Genomic DNA, 17,137 nt, shown 5'->3' on the forward strand with positions numbered 1-17,137 from the left:
TTTAATGATTTGCGTAATATCACAGAAAAATGGTCAATTGTCATTTGCATTTTACGTTTATTAATGGATGAAGAGCATAGTTCTTTTGTTTGGCAACAATACGTTTTTTTTTTAAAAATTAGATTTAATAGATATCCGATAATTTGTTCAAGTACGAACAATTCATGTGGAACAAATACATATAATGATATGCTTAACACCATGCATAAAGGTACTATTTACTTCAAGTTTTGCCTCATACAAGTCACGAGGCGTCATGGAAAGCAGATGTTGCTCATAAAACATGGAACAATACTATACACATAGGCGACAAGTATAAAGATTTTTGATTATGCACAGTAAAATAAAGTTGTTGGCTTCAACTGTCATCGACGACAAGTTACCGAAAGACGTCTTATTTGATTGCCGATGTATTTGAATGTTTTGATGAAAAAATCAAGACCACCGACATCTGTGAATGCAACTGAACAAGAATTGGAATCTTTGAGTTTAAAGAAACGTTTTGAGAACATAGAAAAATACGCTCGTAGGACTGAAGTCGCTACAAAGAAGAAAGAAAAGATTGGTTAGTGTTTGCAACACTACTCGGTAATAGCCGATAATTTTGGCATAATCCGATCAACAGCAAGAGGATTTTTCCGATATTTGTGAGAAAATTCGGTTGTTCAGATACCAAGAGGAGAGGAGAAACTAAGTCAAGTGAGTACAAACGTAAGTAACTACATTGACGTTAAATATTTATTTGCTTCTTGATTCTATTGTTCTTGTGAAAATCGCATTGGTTTTATTGATGCTGCTGATTTTAGTTTGTTTCTTCAATGTCACATTAGTCATTACTGAATATATGCAATGAATATAAGTACACTGAATTTGTCTTTGTGAAGGTGATAAGCTCCTAAGGAGCCAATCACATTAAAAATTCTAATCATGACGTCAATTAAAGAATATAAATTAGTTTTTTCACTTCAACGGTTAATTAGTCACTTTAACGTTGTAGAAAGAAAGGTAAATCTGTCTTTTTACTGACGATATAAAGAAGTATGAGTTACGTGGAACAATCAACTAGTCTTTGTGCAGGCCTCGTAATATGAAAGCTTTCACTGTAAAATGCTTTGACCACAATGTTAAGTCTTCGATTGTTTGAAACTTACCATAAGAGTGCATTGTAAATTGTAATCTGTCGAAATGGCGATTCATGATTTCACTAGCTACTTTGTTGGTTAACAATGTTGAGTACTTTGTTTATGGAATGGTATAAAGGCATTGAATGGACATCACTTTGGCATATTTACGTATGAACATAATATTGAAATTACTGGACTAAAAAAACGAAATATGTTCTACGAAGATGGAAAACAAGCGAGTGGAAAAACACGATTCATGTCTTGTGGTTTGTAAGTTGAGTAAATAAGTGTTGTATGAGTATCTGCATGAGATAGTTAAAAGGATCCTGATGGTCTATTTCTATAATTTGAGCCTTAATCATGAAAAACACCCAAATAAAATAAAACAGTCGGTTTTCATGACAAAATTTGTCAATTTTGTTTATCAACGAAGGATGTCACTTACTGTGAGAAAATAGCTGGCTTTCATTCACTACTTTTGATAATTACATTTAACGTTCATAACGAAAATTGCAATGCTGCAAGTAGCTAGGGGTCATTGAATTTCGCAAATAAAAATGCTACCATATATTTCTACGACATACACACAAAACTGCGCAGTGAAAAAATAGGAAGAGACCGACCAAGTCGCCTGGATCAAACGGACCAGGACAACGCTTGGAAATCAGGTATAAAAGTTTTGTTCTTTTCAATGTATTTAATTTCTGTTCTTGATAATTCATTTTGCTGACATTTACAACGTGTTTTTTGTAGAGTGACTTTTTCTGTAGGCCTACTAACTGGACAATTAATGAACGACCAAGTCCGACAGAAGCACCAAGAAACAAGCGTCCTTGTAGAAAGAATCGCACTTTTGTTATGCATAACGTTTATCAGTATAACGCATTTTCAAGTACAACAGCTTAAAACTAAATTTTCACAATTGTTAAATTTTCTGACAAAACACGTGAGTGAAAGCCAGCTGTTAATGAAGGCGTTAATGTAGCAACATAGAAATTTTGAATGAAGTCTAGTAGACATGAAAAATGATTTTTATGCAAGTCATGACGTCACTTTGGTCATTTCATTTTTTCATTGTTATTGACAGATGAATGGTCATGTTGTACATACTGAATAATTTTTTCATATAATTTTATGGGATGCTTTTAATTTTCAATTTTCGTCTATTCATTAAAATGTTTAACATTCGGCGCACTTTCATTTTTTGTTCTCTACGAAAGTTTGCGTTTCTTTTGTTGAACACAAAATATTTGCTGTGTCAATAGGGTAGTCAGTCCGCTTTTTTGTCGCTCTGTAAATTCAAATTATTTATACGGCTATATAGGACGCACGATCTGACTACGCTGCAGCATATTAAAATAGATCATCGGGATCATTGAAAACAACATAAAAAGGAAACATCTTAAAACTACAAAAATTTAAGGAAATTTTTTAAATTTTTGATCTTTTCTTTTATTGGAGGGTTTTTTCCCCGGATCCACAGGTTTTCCCTCCCATTTCGTTTTGTTTTAGAAAAAAACAGTGTCCTCATTTGGGGCCAAGCAAAGCCATTTGGTCACAACATTATTTATTTTAGCTATCAGGTATATTCACGTTTCCTTTTTAATTTCTTGGTCTTTGGGTACATCTCCCAAAACACTGCATTTATTAAATTCAATGGCATACATTTAAAAAAACTTATGGTCCTTTATAAAAAAATCACAGTTATGCACGCAATCATAACTATAATCACATCACCCGCCAATGTCCTCTACAAACCTGAAAATAACCATGATGATCCATATGGTATACGTGCCAAACCACCATCCACGATAAAAGTCAGTCGTCAAATTTTGACACACGTGCCCTGAAATATCATCGACATAGTCACATAGCTCTAATCAAAAGAAGTATTCTTTCTGATGTGCCTAATTCGAGTGTTTGGAAGGCTTACTTTTAAGGGTGGTTGTTGAAAGGAAAAACTTGTCTGTTTTCAGTATTTACTGAGAAACTGATTACCACACACAATCTCTGGTGAATTAAATGTGAATTTCGTATATATTCAAACAATATTTTTAGCAGAGATTAATGTTTCGTATTTTTGAACCAAAAAATTACATGACTTGTAAAACAGCCCAAAGTTTATTGAAATAAACCTTGCCAACACAATGTTTAAATTTAAAGGCACACACATGTACAAAATGTCTGCGTTCGATCTATCGTTCATATCACGCTAATTAACATTCACCACCACCAGACCTGTCTTGAAGAAAATTAGTAAATCCAAGCTAAATTGCAATCTATAGCTTGAACACGAAACCACTCAGCTAAGCCTATAGAGATGTTTGGCTAGCACTTCCCCTTCGATAGTAACTTATAGTCATAATTTTTAATTCTAGCTTGGGGGAGGTGTCGAATGAAGGAAAGAATATGAAGTTACAAAAGTGACAAGTGATAATGTCATTATAGTTTCATACTATTGTATATTTAGCGTTTTTATTTATATAAAGAAACATCTTGAAAAAAGAACTTGTTCCTTAAACAAAAAACCTTGCTATATTCTTCTTTATCGATAGATAAGCAAGTTATTAGTATTACAAGTACCGTACCTTGTTTATATGTCATATTATGTCACATAGTGACATATACACACGGTAAATTATCGCTGCATTGTACTCTTCGAAATTAATTGTAAACGGTTAGCAACATGAGTCAGATATGCGTCTACGAGCTCTCACCCAATGATAGAGGCTGGCTACGACAATGTTATAATTAAATGAACTGTTGGAATTATTTAACTGGATTGTAAAGACAGCCAGGAGTCTTTACAGAAGAACAAAGAGAATGAACCAACTGTGGAAGATTCTCGCCCTTTTTTCCAGGAATCGAAGAGGCGATACAGTCGTATGAATTCAGAAGATCTGATGCCGAAATCAGGAGGATAACAGATATGAAATAATAACAATTCGTAATTTCTAAACATAAGTACTCACGTGTATTATTTATACATGAAAAATTTCTTAATTCTGAATGGTTTAGAGCAGGGCAATTTTTATTGAGCTCGAGTCGTGCTAGCGATCTTGAGCGCGTTGCAGGATCACCTAGGGATATCTTTGTACCTAATACCGTTAATACTTTAAGTAAGATGATCCCTGCTTTTACTAAGGATGTCTGCTCAGAGATTTGTAAGTATGATGTGTAGCTGGTTTGTCTTTTACGATCTTGTTGACTTGATTGCTCGCGCGTTTGAGGTTCAGAAGAACCGATTGCGCATAGAAATAATCATAGCTATAGGTATACCAGTCACAAACAACCAAAAAGTTCGATAAATAGTGCATCCGCCAAAGATTTAATCGTTGCTTTAAATCTTTCGCACATTTAGATTATTTATCGGACTGCCTTACCCAGCAGCCTTTACTGCAATCCATAACTCGTTGATATTTATGACCATTGTCAGTCATATTTCTATTCTTTTTACAATTCTTCGGTCAATTTTTTTAAAGTAGAAATCGTGATTTGTCCTGAAATTGCTTCTGACCACCAGATAGCAGTCCAATCTTTGTGTTCAATTTGTGTGTTCTTTCAAATTTTATGCTAGACGTTATATGTTTTTTAATTAGACGTGATTTCTCGTGGTCACGCAGCCATCAAACACTTGCCTCTCTAAAACTTCTGTTTTAGTTGGAACAAATATGTTCCGTGTTCAATATACATCTTGGCTTTAATCTGTTGAGCCGTCTTGAACTCTTTTGATATGGTTATTCTTACAAACACGCATATTGTTTTCCCAATGTCATCCCTGTCGATGGCCCCATTCATGTCCAAAGCCTCTTAATCATATAGGTTAATTTACTATTTTTTATTATGGCACCATTGCCTTGCAAGAGAACTCTTGATGTAGCCTTCATTTTGGATTCGTCTGGTAGTATTTTAAACGACAAATTTACAGAAGCGAAAAACCTTGTTGAGATGATTGCAGACACGTTAGAAATATCTTGGCGGAAGACGCATATTGCTTTAATGGTTTATAGTGATACTGCAAACATTACATCAACATTTAATGATATTTATTCAAGAAATGACCTCACCACTCGACTGAACCTTTTACCTCATCTTCGTGGCTGAACTCGTATCGATCTAGCCTTGAAACTAGCGAATTCTGATCTCTTTACGCGAAGAGCTGGAATGCGATCTTCGTTCCCGAATGTCGCTGTGGTTATCACAGATGGCCGTCAATCTCCGGCAGCCGATGCTATCAGATTGGATGAAGCTGTTGCCCCGTTACTCGTCAGGAGGGTGAAGGTGATTTCAATTGGAGTGGGAAAGAGGATTGACCGGCAAGAATTGCACATGATGGTAGAAAGTCCAGAAATGAGTTTCTGGGCTGAAAACTATCGTGATATTCGCTTGCAGCTATCTGCCATTTCTAAACACGTCTGTTCGAGCAATTGAGAATAAAAAATTTTTGTCTTGACACGTTATCTTTTTTTTAATTAATACTTGGGCAAAACATTTCATTGTTTTTTAAGTTTTCTGAATTTTTTTACTGAAGATAAAATATTTCTTATTCGTTATTTCGCCGAATACTTTCGGATCTAGTTTACTGTTTTCATAAACATATTGCTTAATCCCACGACTATTTCCAATTGTTTTCTGTTAAATTTGTTATTGTGGAGTACTTGCTTCTGTTGTATGGTACTTGATAGTATTGCATAGTACTTTCCAGTATTGTGGAATACTTGCTTCTGTTGTATGGTACTTGATAGTATTGCATAGTACTTGTCAGTATTGTGGAATACTTGCTTCTGTTGTATGGTACTTGATAGTATTGTATAGTACTTGCCAGTATTGTGGAATACTTGCTTCTGTTGTATGGTACTTGATAGTATTGCATAATACTTGTCAGTATTGTGGAATACTTGCTATTGTTGCTTAGTACTTGCAGTATTGACTAGTACTTGCCAACAGGTATTTCATTTTTTGTCTCGAGCTGCGTTCTCCTTATCTGTAATGATGTGTGGTGAAAATGCTACAGTAAAGTATCAAAGTTTTACTTGTTAATACCTTACCATAAGTTTGGTGCATAACTTTTAGTCTGTTACAGCGAAGTATCAAAGTCTTTTGTATACGTGATGTAGCTGCCTCTCTACGTGTAAGTTTCAAATTGAGATCTCAAATACTTGTCATAAAGGTAAATGGTTTTTTCATGATATCCTGTAGCTTTCATGTACTCTGTAATTTTATTATATACTTGCAGCCATAAGATCTTGACAATCATGAGCCACGAGTTTGTGATCGCCTCCAAAAGACTGGAGAAGTTAAAAAGAGTTTTTCGAAATGTTTGGCCGTATCGTCATGTTGAGCATACGCGAAGTGAAGTGAGTCAACTCTGAACATAATCTGTCAACAATTAACGATCGACACATCATCTTTAGTTCAGCCAGTAGCGTTGTATGACTGCTCAATCCAAGTAATCCGTGTTTTCAATCCTTAACTAATAAAACACCTTTTCTTCAGCTTACAACCATCTTTAGCTGCTCTCTTTAATACATAAGAAGCTGTGATGAAGACGTTTCACTGCCAAAAGAAATCCTAACTAAGCTTGTCCGACATGTTAACAATTAGTGCAAAGACTTTGAACGACGTTTTCAGCACATCAATATAATATGTGAGCGTCACCAAACTCATGCATTGTTACATTAACGATATTATCGATTGATACATTGACGCACTCGCTTAACTTTTTGACGTTTTTTTAGGTAGCTGCTGTTGCTTGGCGTGTACCATTTACAACGTTTGAATACATCCCGAGGGACGAAAGGTAAATTATTTTTTTATTTAATGCTACTTAGCTTTTTCTTCTTTTCCTTCACTTTAAAATTTAGATTTCTCTACAAAAGAGAAAAAAGTTAACACTACGACTGTACGACAGATAACCACGCAGGGCTATTGCGATTCTTTTTCGGCTTCTTGAAAAAAACACCCAAATGTACACATTTTAAAAAAGTTTCCACTTTATCAAAAGAGAGGTCTTTTTCAACGTACTATTTTTATTTACCTTTTATCAACTTTGTCATTTTGTTTACCTTTTGTATTCATTTTGTCTGCCTTTTGTCAACTTTTGTACCTTTGTTTACTATCTTTGTCTACCTTTGTCTACTTTTTGTCTACTTTGTGTCTACCTTTGTGTCTACCTTTTGTCTACCTTTGTCTACTTTTGTGTTTACCTTGTTGTCTAACTTTTGTACCTTTGTCTACTTTTTGTCTTCCTTTTTGTCAACTTTTGTGTATCTTTTGGTTTAATACCATTGTATCAACTTTTGTCTCTTTGTCTACTTTTATGTCACCTTTTGTTCTACTTTTGTCTATCCATGTCTATCTTTTTTTGTCTACCATTGTCTACCTTTATCTATTTTGTCTATCCTTTTTTCCTTTTTTCTCCTTCTTTGTGTCAATCTTTTGTTCTTTGTCTGTTTTCTCTTTGTCCTTTTGTCATTCATTTTGTCCTTTATTGTCTTTGTGTCTATCTTGTGTCACTTATCTTGTTTACCTCTTTTGTTATACCTTTCTATCTACCTTTGTGTCTTCCTTTTTGTCATCATTTGTGTTTGAATTTGTCCTACCTTTGTGTTTGACTTTGTCCTACCTTTGTGTTTATCTTTTCTCTACAGTTGTGTCTTCTTTTTTTTACTACCTTTATGTCGACCATTATGTCGACCTTTTGTATACCTATGTGTACCTGTGCGTCCACTTTTTTGTATACTTATTAATGTCTACATTTCTGTCCAACTCTGTGTCCCACCTTTCGTGTCTATTTTTCTATCATTATGTCTATGTTTCTTTCTACCTTTCGTCCATCTTTGTATCTTCCTTCGTGTTTACCTTTTGTCTATCTTTGTGTTTGCCTTCGTGTGTTTAGTTTTGTCTATTTTTTCCACCTTTTTATCAATCTTTTTGTTAAACTTGTCTTCTCTCTTTGTATGTACCTTTGCCAACTTTAATGTCTATCTTTTTGTATACCTTCGTGTCTAGCTTTATGTCCACACCTTCGTGTTCATTTCAACTAGCAACAGTAAACTTTTCAAATCAGACCAAGTTGATCCAATATTGATTTTCTGATTTTTGATTTTCACTAAAATATTTCCGTTTTAGATAGCCCCTTGGGAAACATATCCACCATCTTCGATCGATAGGTTTACCAAGCAGATGGTGTAACCCTATTTCGGGGGATTAATTTGTTTCTAAAACTTGCAAGTTTTATTATGATCCATGCGATGGTTTTGACGTTATTTGACTTTCCAATTTAGATATGCGCATCGGAAATGCACGATAACTTAGGCAGTCTTTAGTCGCGCGTCTAAAACTACCGCTTTCGTAGTTACAAGCTAGTAGCGGTCGCGTCATCTAGTCGCTTTGAAAGTTCAACATGTTGAATTTTTGACATTGTTTTTAGTCGCTTTTACACTGATTGGCCAATGATACATTTCAACTTCTAAATGCATATCATATTTCCTGTCATAGCATCATACGAAATTTATAGATTATACCTTGGAAAACCAATATATAATGAATTCACATTTTCAGTTTTATATGACTTATCAAATAGGGACAATACGATACAAACTGGAACCCTAATCCACGATATACGCGTAAACTATGATCATATTGGCGTGTTTTATGGCTTGTTCGTAGTTTGTACTTAAATATTCATATGTTAGTAGCTATAATAAAGGCCATAAAGTTTAAATGATATGTGTCTGTAACAAACAGAAATCTTATGTTCAATAGACGCCACAGTAAAAGTCGCAATGGTCGCTGCATGTGTTTTTCAAGCTTGACGTATCAATTTTTGGACGCGCGACTAAGCGACTGCGGTGTGTTTTCATAATCTATAAAGTGATAGTCTTACATAGCCAAATGATTTATTTCATTTCATCTTGATCTTTTGCCTCTCTTTAAAAATACCTAAAATTGTCGACTCGTGTTTCATTTCTCGTTTGTTCAACAAAACATAAAATTTTGAAGATTGTTTTATCCGGTTTTGTCTCAACGTCGTGAGATGAAAATTCAATTTTTGCAATTTCAATGACGTCATGCGGTCAATGTCTTTCCTCTAGCATAGTTAATACCGGAAAATGATTTTGCGTCTTCGATGATGCGTAGCACTTAAATGTGATAGTTTGCTATTCCATCAATATCTAGCTCATGAACAGGTATCATTTACTTAACCTCTTGATGGTAGGAAATTGACAATATTCGGATAAACTTGTATCGATATTTTGGAAGGGCGATAAGTTCATGTTGTCTTAGATGCGCGTGACGATTATTCTGACATTCGTATAAACGACCATGTATAAATAAAGATGGTGCTTCAGGCTTATAATGCAACGGTTGGTATTCTATACTCTGAATGTTAGTGATTTGGCGACGTAAGTCACCCAAGAAACCAAGCTCTAAGTACATCGTACGTCTTCAGTTGTAGTTCTATGGTCAAATAAACGACGTGATGATTTTAATGATGTATTGTCTGCGCTCCCATTTTCCTGCTTCATGAAGTTTCAACAATACGTAATTTGATAAAGGTATGTCTGTTTCAGCTTTATATAAATTACATCTGGTTGTGTGACAACGTTTATTATTACGTCATAAGGTTGGTATATTTGTTACAACGAATTGATTGTTCATTCGAGTTATAACATCGTCAAGTATCGTCGAGAGTATTATGAGATATTGAAAGGCGAAGCATGGCTTCCTGCATGCTTATGTGCCATGGATATGCGTAAACCATGGAAAAATTGATAATTCCATATTCATACATGCATCTTCCTCTTTATTAGTTTCTACTTAAATCAATAAGTGATTACAGATTTTAGCATATGAATATATGAATATGAGCCGCCAATTGTCTAAGTTCTGCCGCCCTGTTGTTTGTTCATTGGAATTTTTGTGCATTTTCAAGTGATTGTCACGAATGGCAAACCACGTGAGATCGCGTTGGCACGTGGGCTTTCCACGACGCCAGAGAAGCGTGGACTATGATTTATCAAGTGAAGTCAATCGTGCTGCACATATTGCCCTGAGCAGACTGAGACTCATTGATGAGCAAGACACGGCAGATTTGCAACGAGCAGGGACCGTTCCGGATGTGAGCGACTTTGACGAAAACGGGAGTAAGGTGCAAAATAGTTTAGCTGATCAAATGAAACTGGCGGCAATTTATGACGACCAAACAATGATCAATAATATTTTAAGAGAGAAAACAAGTGACCGTGAAAGTTAGTATTTCGTTGATGAAATATTAATCTCTTTTCCTTCAACCAGCTCGATATTTAAATGTCCTTTTGTAGTTCAAAGATTACTCTCGAAAACTGATGAAAGAGGACAACCATGTATATTTTACGCTTTGGAGTCGCGTAGTCTTAATTCTCTTACTTCCTTGTTAAATCACGTAAAAGACACCAAGTGTGTGATAGCTAAGAACGGAGAGAGTGTACTTCATGTAGCCACCAGAATGGGTGACGTAGGTAAGGCTAGAAGATAGATATTAACATACTATCAAACTTGTTGTCACTGCTGTAATGGATGACTTTGCTTTAAAATGTAGGTCAACCTATTAGCAATTATGTATAGAATCCCTCTTGGTATTCTTACACTAGCCTCGTGCTAACTCAATCCCAACTCTAACTAACCACAAACTAAGTTTACCCATTGCCATGCAGTTGTCATTCACGTATTCATATAGTTGTTTATCTCTACGTAGCAAGTTATCTGAGGTGAATTTTGTTGTAGGCCAAGGTATTTCATAGTTGTGCTCTTTGCCAAGGGATATTTTAAGGATTTTACACAGGAAGGCACCAACCACAAGACACCCGTTAAGCGTGAGCCATGTGGCAGAGGGACCTGAAATACCCTTCCCAAGTAAAATTTTAAAACTGCATCTTTGTAAATGCTATTTTATGCATTTGAAAGCAATTTACTAACAGCGTAAGAGATGTGCTATGAAATAAGCATTCTTTCTTCAACCGAGCAATGTATTATCCGCAATATAATATTTGAAAACACGGCAAAGGGCCCAAGATGGAGAGGGGTGGGGATTCATTGATTCAGTGCGAGGCCAACATGAGTGCCTGAGATTTTCATTATCACCTTATCTCTTTGTGATGTAGATTTTCTTCATAACTTGTTGCAACATGACTTCATTGTTGATCTTGTGAACCATGTGGAAAGCGTGAATGGTCGATCACCACTTCATTTTGCCGCAACGTTCAACCATGTTGAGATCGCCAAGGTGTTGCTAGAACACGGTGGAAAGATAACAGAGGTTGATATCACAGAAAGATGTCCATTGTACATCGCCGCTAATAAAGGACATGCTAATATGCTTGAACTTTTCCTGAAACACGGTAAAACGATTTTGCAACATGATATGTGTATTTTGTTTAATGACTTTCGTCGTCGGCAGAAGGATTAAGGATTTTTCGTTTGTCCTCCTGAAATATGAAAATGTTATTTGGTTGAACGAAAGGTACAGTCGCCCCCTTCCTGCTGCCTATGTATTTATAAAACATTTCTATTTCAGAAAAAAGCAGAGTGCAAGAGTTATTGTTCAGCGAGGAGTATGGTGGCGAGTATTACCGCAATATACTTCATGTTGCTGTGGACAGTGGTGATGAACGTACTGTACAAGTTTGTCTGCAAGATGAAGATGTGATTCGTGAAGCTTTGTGCGAAGAAATCAGACATGGAGATGGTTATTTGATTCATGCGGCTTGTAAAAATGGCATGAAGAAGAGTTTATTTCGATTTGTGGATGTAATGACACATTTGGACTTCCTTCAGTTGAACAGAAAGGATAAACAAGGATTCACTCCGATTCATAAGTAGGTTTTACATTTCATTCGTATCATCTGTACATTTAATCATTTAGGACTTTTGGACTTAAGCCTGACGTTATCACTTTGACAATTTATTTCATTCTAGAGCCGCAATCAATAATCACAGTGATATTGTCTCTTACATTGGATCAAAATCCAAGAATTTTGTCAATGAAAAGACGGAAAACTCCCAGTCTGCGTTGGTCCTTGCCGCTCAACGCGGTCATGTTCGTGTCGTTGAAGAACTGCTTAAATTGAAAGCTGATTTTACAATTCGTGATGACAGCAATAGAACGGTTCTTCACTATGCAATTGCATATCCTGAAACATTGAGAATTTTGCTGAAGGTATACAATTTTCACGTTGTTGCTATTGTTTTGTTTGGAGATGAAAAGCGAAGCTTTAAATTTTAATCATAATCAAACACGTTGTAGAAAAAAGATCTCGTGCCGTTGCTTAGTAACGAGAAAGAAATAGACGGTTATACTCCCATTCATAATGCCGCCTTAAAAGGATTACTTGAGGTAAGTGGGTTGCTTTTGCTTTGAAATTAAGTCAAGATATACACAAGTACATTACAGGAGGCTCATTTCTTTATTTCAGAGTGTCCGTATTTTGTTAGAATATAACGCTGATCTGAATGTCTTCACGAACACTTCTCGTTCGCCATTACATTGCGCTGTTAGTTCACAGAACTCTGATGTGGTTGAATTAATCCTAGCCAATGAACCAGCTTTGATCAACAAGGTCGATGCCACAGGGAAAACGCCGCTCCATACAGCAGCGAACTACAGTAGCCCAGAGGTCGTCAAATGTCTTCTGAATAACGGAGCAATTATAGTGAGGTAATTTTCTATCTTGCCATCAACGAAGTTTACAGAGAAAAGATAATTGTAAAATGTCTTAACTTAATTGATAGGGAAGATAGATTTGAGTAAAATATTTATTGTGTACTTAAGGGATGGAAATTTGTTTAGTCCACTTCACATTGCTGCGTTCAAAGGACATCTTAATATTGTTGAATTGTTGGTGATGTTCAAACCTTCCATGATCGATTGGGAAAATAAATACAAACGAACAGCATTGCTTACAGCAGCTGTGAAAGGCAAAGCAGATGTTGTGAAGTATTTGCTAGATAACATGGCGGCAATTACAGAAGATTATGAGTTCTTTAACTGTTTGGATTGGACCATCATAAATGACGATACAAAAAGCGCTATGGTGATGATGTGTCATGATAGATGGAAAGAGGTATGTTTCATTATAATTTATTTGATTTTTATAATTTCGTGAGAGCTCAATGGTTATAAGACATTTAAAGTAGACGACAGATTTCATTATAGCATTTTATAACACCTTATTCAACTGTAAATAATTATTCATAACTATTGATACTTCCGCTTTATCACTATCACATATTATCATGTAAACTCCCTATATTTATTCACTTCGCACTTAAGATGGCATAAAGCATGCCGAAACATGTTTGCTATAAAGAAATTTGTCGTCTATTTTAAATGTATTTGATTCTATTGTCAGTATAGAATTTGGTGGAGGCATAGCATTCGGTTTGAAAGTAAGTATATGTTCAACATGTTTCTTATTAAAGAATGTTATATGCAGTGCGGTGTTTGAAATTAAATGAAGATATGATCTTCGCACGTTGAGTCACCTGAATTTTTCAAGTTCATAAGACAATTGCTTAAATTGTCAGTAAAATGCGAATATACCATTTAATGTTCTCTTAATGCATCTTCAGTGTACTGGTTTTGTTGTGTTTTGACAAACTGTCGTTTACGAACAACACTGAACTTGTGTTCAGATTATTTTGAAGACAAAAAATGGTACAGAAGGAACGATGGCGAAGTTGGTTTCTAAGAATATGTCCGAAGTGGCGTATCGAGCTCTTCTAACAGCATGAATACCACAGGACACCCAGAGTATTGACCATTGGGTTGCATACGACTTTTTGTGTTTACAAAATACAGGTGTGGTGAGCAAGCTATCTTATATAGCAAATAAAGATCTACTTGTGAATCTTAACATAATCAAAAGAAAGTTCTCAAAACGTTAAAATTGAGAATGCTACAATTCTCATAGTAGCTACTACGCTCAATGGCTCCGCCAAGTGGGGGTACATTATTTTATACACAAAAATATTATTATTATATATTTCTTCATTTATGCAATTTAAAATATGAACAAGCAATTACAATCACCATCACCTCCATCACCATCTACAACGCCACCACCACCACCACCACCACCACCACAGCAACAACCACTATCACCATCAACACAACTATCACCATCAACACAACCATCACCACCACAACAACTACCACCACCATCAACACAACCACCACCACAACAACAACCACCATCACCATCAACACATCCACCACCACCACAACAACCACCATCACTATCATCACCACCATTTCACCACAGCCACCACCACCAACAGCCACCATCACAACAACCACCACCACAAACAACCACCACCACCACAACAACCACCACCACACAATCACCACCACCACAACAACCACCACCACAACAACCACCATCACCACCACCACAACAACCATCATCACCACCACCATCACCACCACCACCAGTCTATGAATCATTGCTTCCATATATTGATGAAATATTGTATTGTCTGCAAAAAGTCGCCAAGGTTGGATAAAAAAACAGTCACGTGGTTGGGTTAGTTATATCTTATAATATTTGAATAAGACATTTTGTACAGACATAGCCACTGACTACGCTTTATAGAAAAATGTTTTCATTTTACTGTTTTCATCGTGTACATCCTCTGTCTCCTTTTCCACAAGGCTTTCCTTATAGTTATCCTTTTTTCGCAGTTACAAACAAGAGAGGTAAAAAACTCAAGCCATTGACCGCTATCAAAGCGATGTTGCGAAATAGCAGTTACCAATGCCTATGTCATCCTGTCTGCTGTAAATACCTTAAAGCCAAATGGATGGAATTTGGATGGAAAGTGTACACAACAAGTTTTATGTTTTATTTCTTGTTTTTGGTTTCTCTTAACGTCTACGCGTTTGGAATTCCTTCATATAAGGCGTCTGTTGGCAAAGATGGTAATGTGAGGATTAATCAAAATACAAAAAAAAATGATAGCACAATGCTATAACCAACAACTACAAACAATAACGATCTTATCTAACAAAATTTGAGAAATTAACCTTCCACTCCTCTTCCTTGTAAACGAGACAAGTCTACTCAAAAGCAGAGAGCCTTATACGCTACATGTCCCGGGCTTGTGACCGGTATAGCAGAGGTAAAAGGTGAAAGGTTTATCATAGATTTTTCACTCTTTTCCAGTGGAAAGCGGAATGCTTTCACTGAAGAGCAATGATGTATTGTCTAACATTAACACGGGATTTTGTTACTAATATTTAATATGGAATTCGAGCTTTGTCCATATGAACTGTTCAACATGCTTCCAAACAAAAATGAGCAGGATAAACTCTATGATAAACCTTTCACCTTTCAACTCTGCTATACCTGTCACAAGCCCGGGACTTGTAACGTATAAGGCTCTCTGCTTTTGAGTAGACTTGTCTCGTTTACAAGGAAGAGGAGTGGAAGGTTAATTTCTCAAATGTTGTTAGATAAGGTCGTTATTGTTTGTAGTTGTTGGTTATAGCGTTGTGCTATCATTCTTTTTGTTTAATGACATTCCAACTACTTAACCTTGTGATAATTGGAGTTACCGTTGTTATGTATTTTAATTAAGATACTCAGTGGTTCCCGAAACATTTTCCAGGAGATTAATTATTTCACGATTTTCTTGAATTTGTTTAGTTTTATGTTTTCGTTATTGAAACTGTTTGTATTTAGAATTACCAAATGCGTCGATAAATGTTAAGGTAGCGATGCTTATCTGTCTCATATCTGCTGGCGCTCAAACATTGAAAGAAATCGGTCAGGTTAGCATTTTCAGTTTGTGGTCGCAAAAGTTCCCTCGTATAAACCATGTATATTATAAATACCACTTTATGTTTGTGCTCGTGGCAAAGCTGTTATAAAATATTAGGGACTGACAACAAAAAATGAGACTTATTCAGGACAGCAGAATGATACGTAGAATGAAAACGTATGTATTTTGCCTTGGAACATCGGCTTTCTCAGTGAAAGTGTGATTGCAGTTACAGAACAACAATAGCATGACGTCAACAATATGGCTGCTATTTGTTAAAGTTTACTTATCTTTTTAGTTTTATTTTAATTTAGTGATGAAAGTTACAGTTTTAATTGGCAGCATTACTGCTTTGTTTCATTTTCTCTTCAACAGCAATCCATCATTTCTATAACATTTCTCTGAGAAATGATGAGCTACAAACCTATAACAATAATTTTTTGTGTATAGAGCTGATTTTTTTGTCCTTTCCCCTGTATAAGAATGGCGAAATCGTTAAAAAGGAATTTAAAAAATATGTCTACCCTTAATTTGATCTCTTGATATTGACATGCTCTATTTAATTATGTAGTTATTCGTTTACAAATTCAATTATTTTATGGACAAAGTCAACTATTTGGAATGTGTTCTCTACGTATCTACATTCATATTTGCTGTACCAAGTAATGACAGTATGTCTGTAAAGACAAGTTTTCAATGGATGGCCTGTTCTGTAGCGTTATTCTGTGCTTGGATAAATCTTATTATGTATCTAAGAAGGTTTGCCTCCTACGGTATAATTATTCTCATGATGAGGAAAATTTCCTTCACACTAATCAAGGTTCGTTTGCTGAAGTTATGACTTCTCCCTCTACCCTAATGTTTAATGATATCAACAACTCTTATTTAGGTCATGGGTCTTTTAATATTTTTCTTGGTCGCTTTTGCTGCCGCTTTTACAGTAATAATGAATGATAGACAGGGATTTGAGAGGTTTAGCGTGTCTATCTTAACTGGAGCAACGATGACGATGGGAGAGTTTGATTTTAAAGAGACATTTCTCGGTGACCACTCTGATTACAACACATTTTATCCATTACAGTTGGTCCTCCTTGTTGGTTTTCTGATCGTTATGCCTATCATTATTATGAACCTTCTGCTTGCCCTTGCCATTGATGATACCAGTAGCATTATGCAACACGCTAAGCTGCAGAAGCACATTCAAACGGTAA

The 17,137-nt window shown here is 35.7% G+C and overlaps 2 protein-coding genes across 2 annotated transcripts in view; both read left to right on the forward strand.

Moving 5' to 3' along the window:
- LOC124441680 (transient receptor potential cation channel subfamily A member 1-like) overlaps window positions 1–17,137 on the forward strand; it is a 74,857-nt gene that overhangs the window by 55,904 nt on the left and 1,816 nt on the right. The window lies entirely within an intron of this gene.
- Window positions 9,230–17,137, forward strand: part of LOC124441682 (transient receptor potential cation channel subfamily A member 1-like) — a 40,974-nt gene continuing 33,066 nt past the window's right edge. The window contains exon 1 of the mRNA XM_046992149.1: window positions 9,230–9,685. The gene's annotated coding sequence lies outside the window, so the exon portion shown is untranslated. The remainder of the gene's footprint in view (window positions 9,686–17,137) is intronic.

Source organism: Xenia sp. Carnegie-2017, unplaced genomic scaffold (assembly GCF_021976095.1).
Source record: "Xenia sp. Carnegie-2017 unplaced genomic scaffold, XeniaSp_v1 HiC_scaffold_20, whole genome shotgun sequence".
NCBI lineage: Eukaryota > Metazoa > Cnidaria > Anthozoa > Malacalcyonacea > Xeniidae > Xenia > Xenia sp. Carnegie-2017.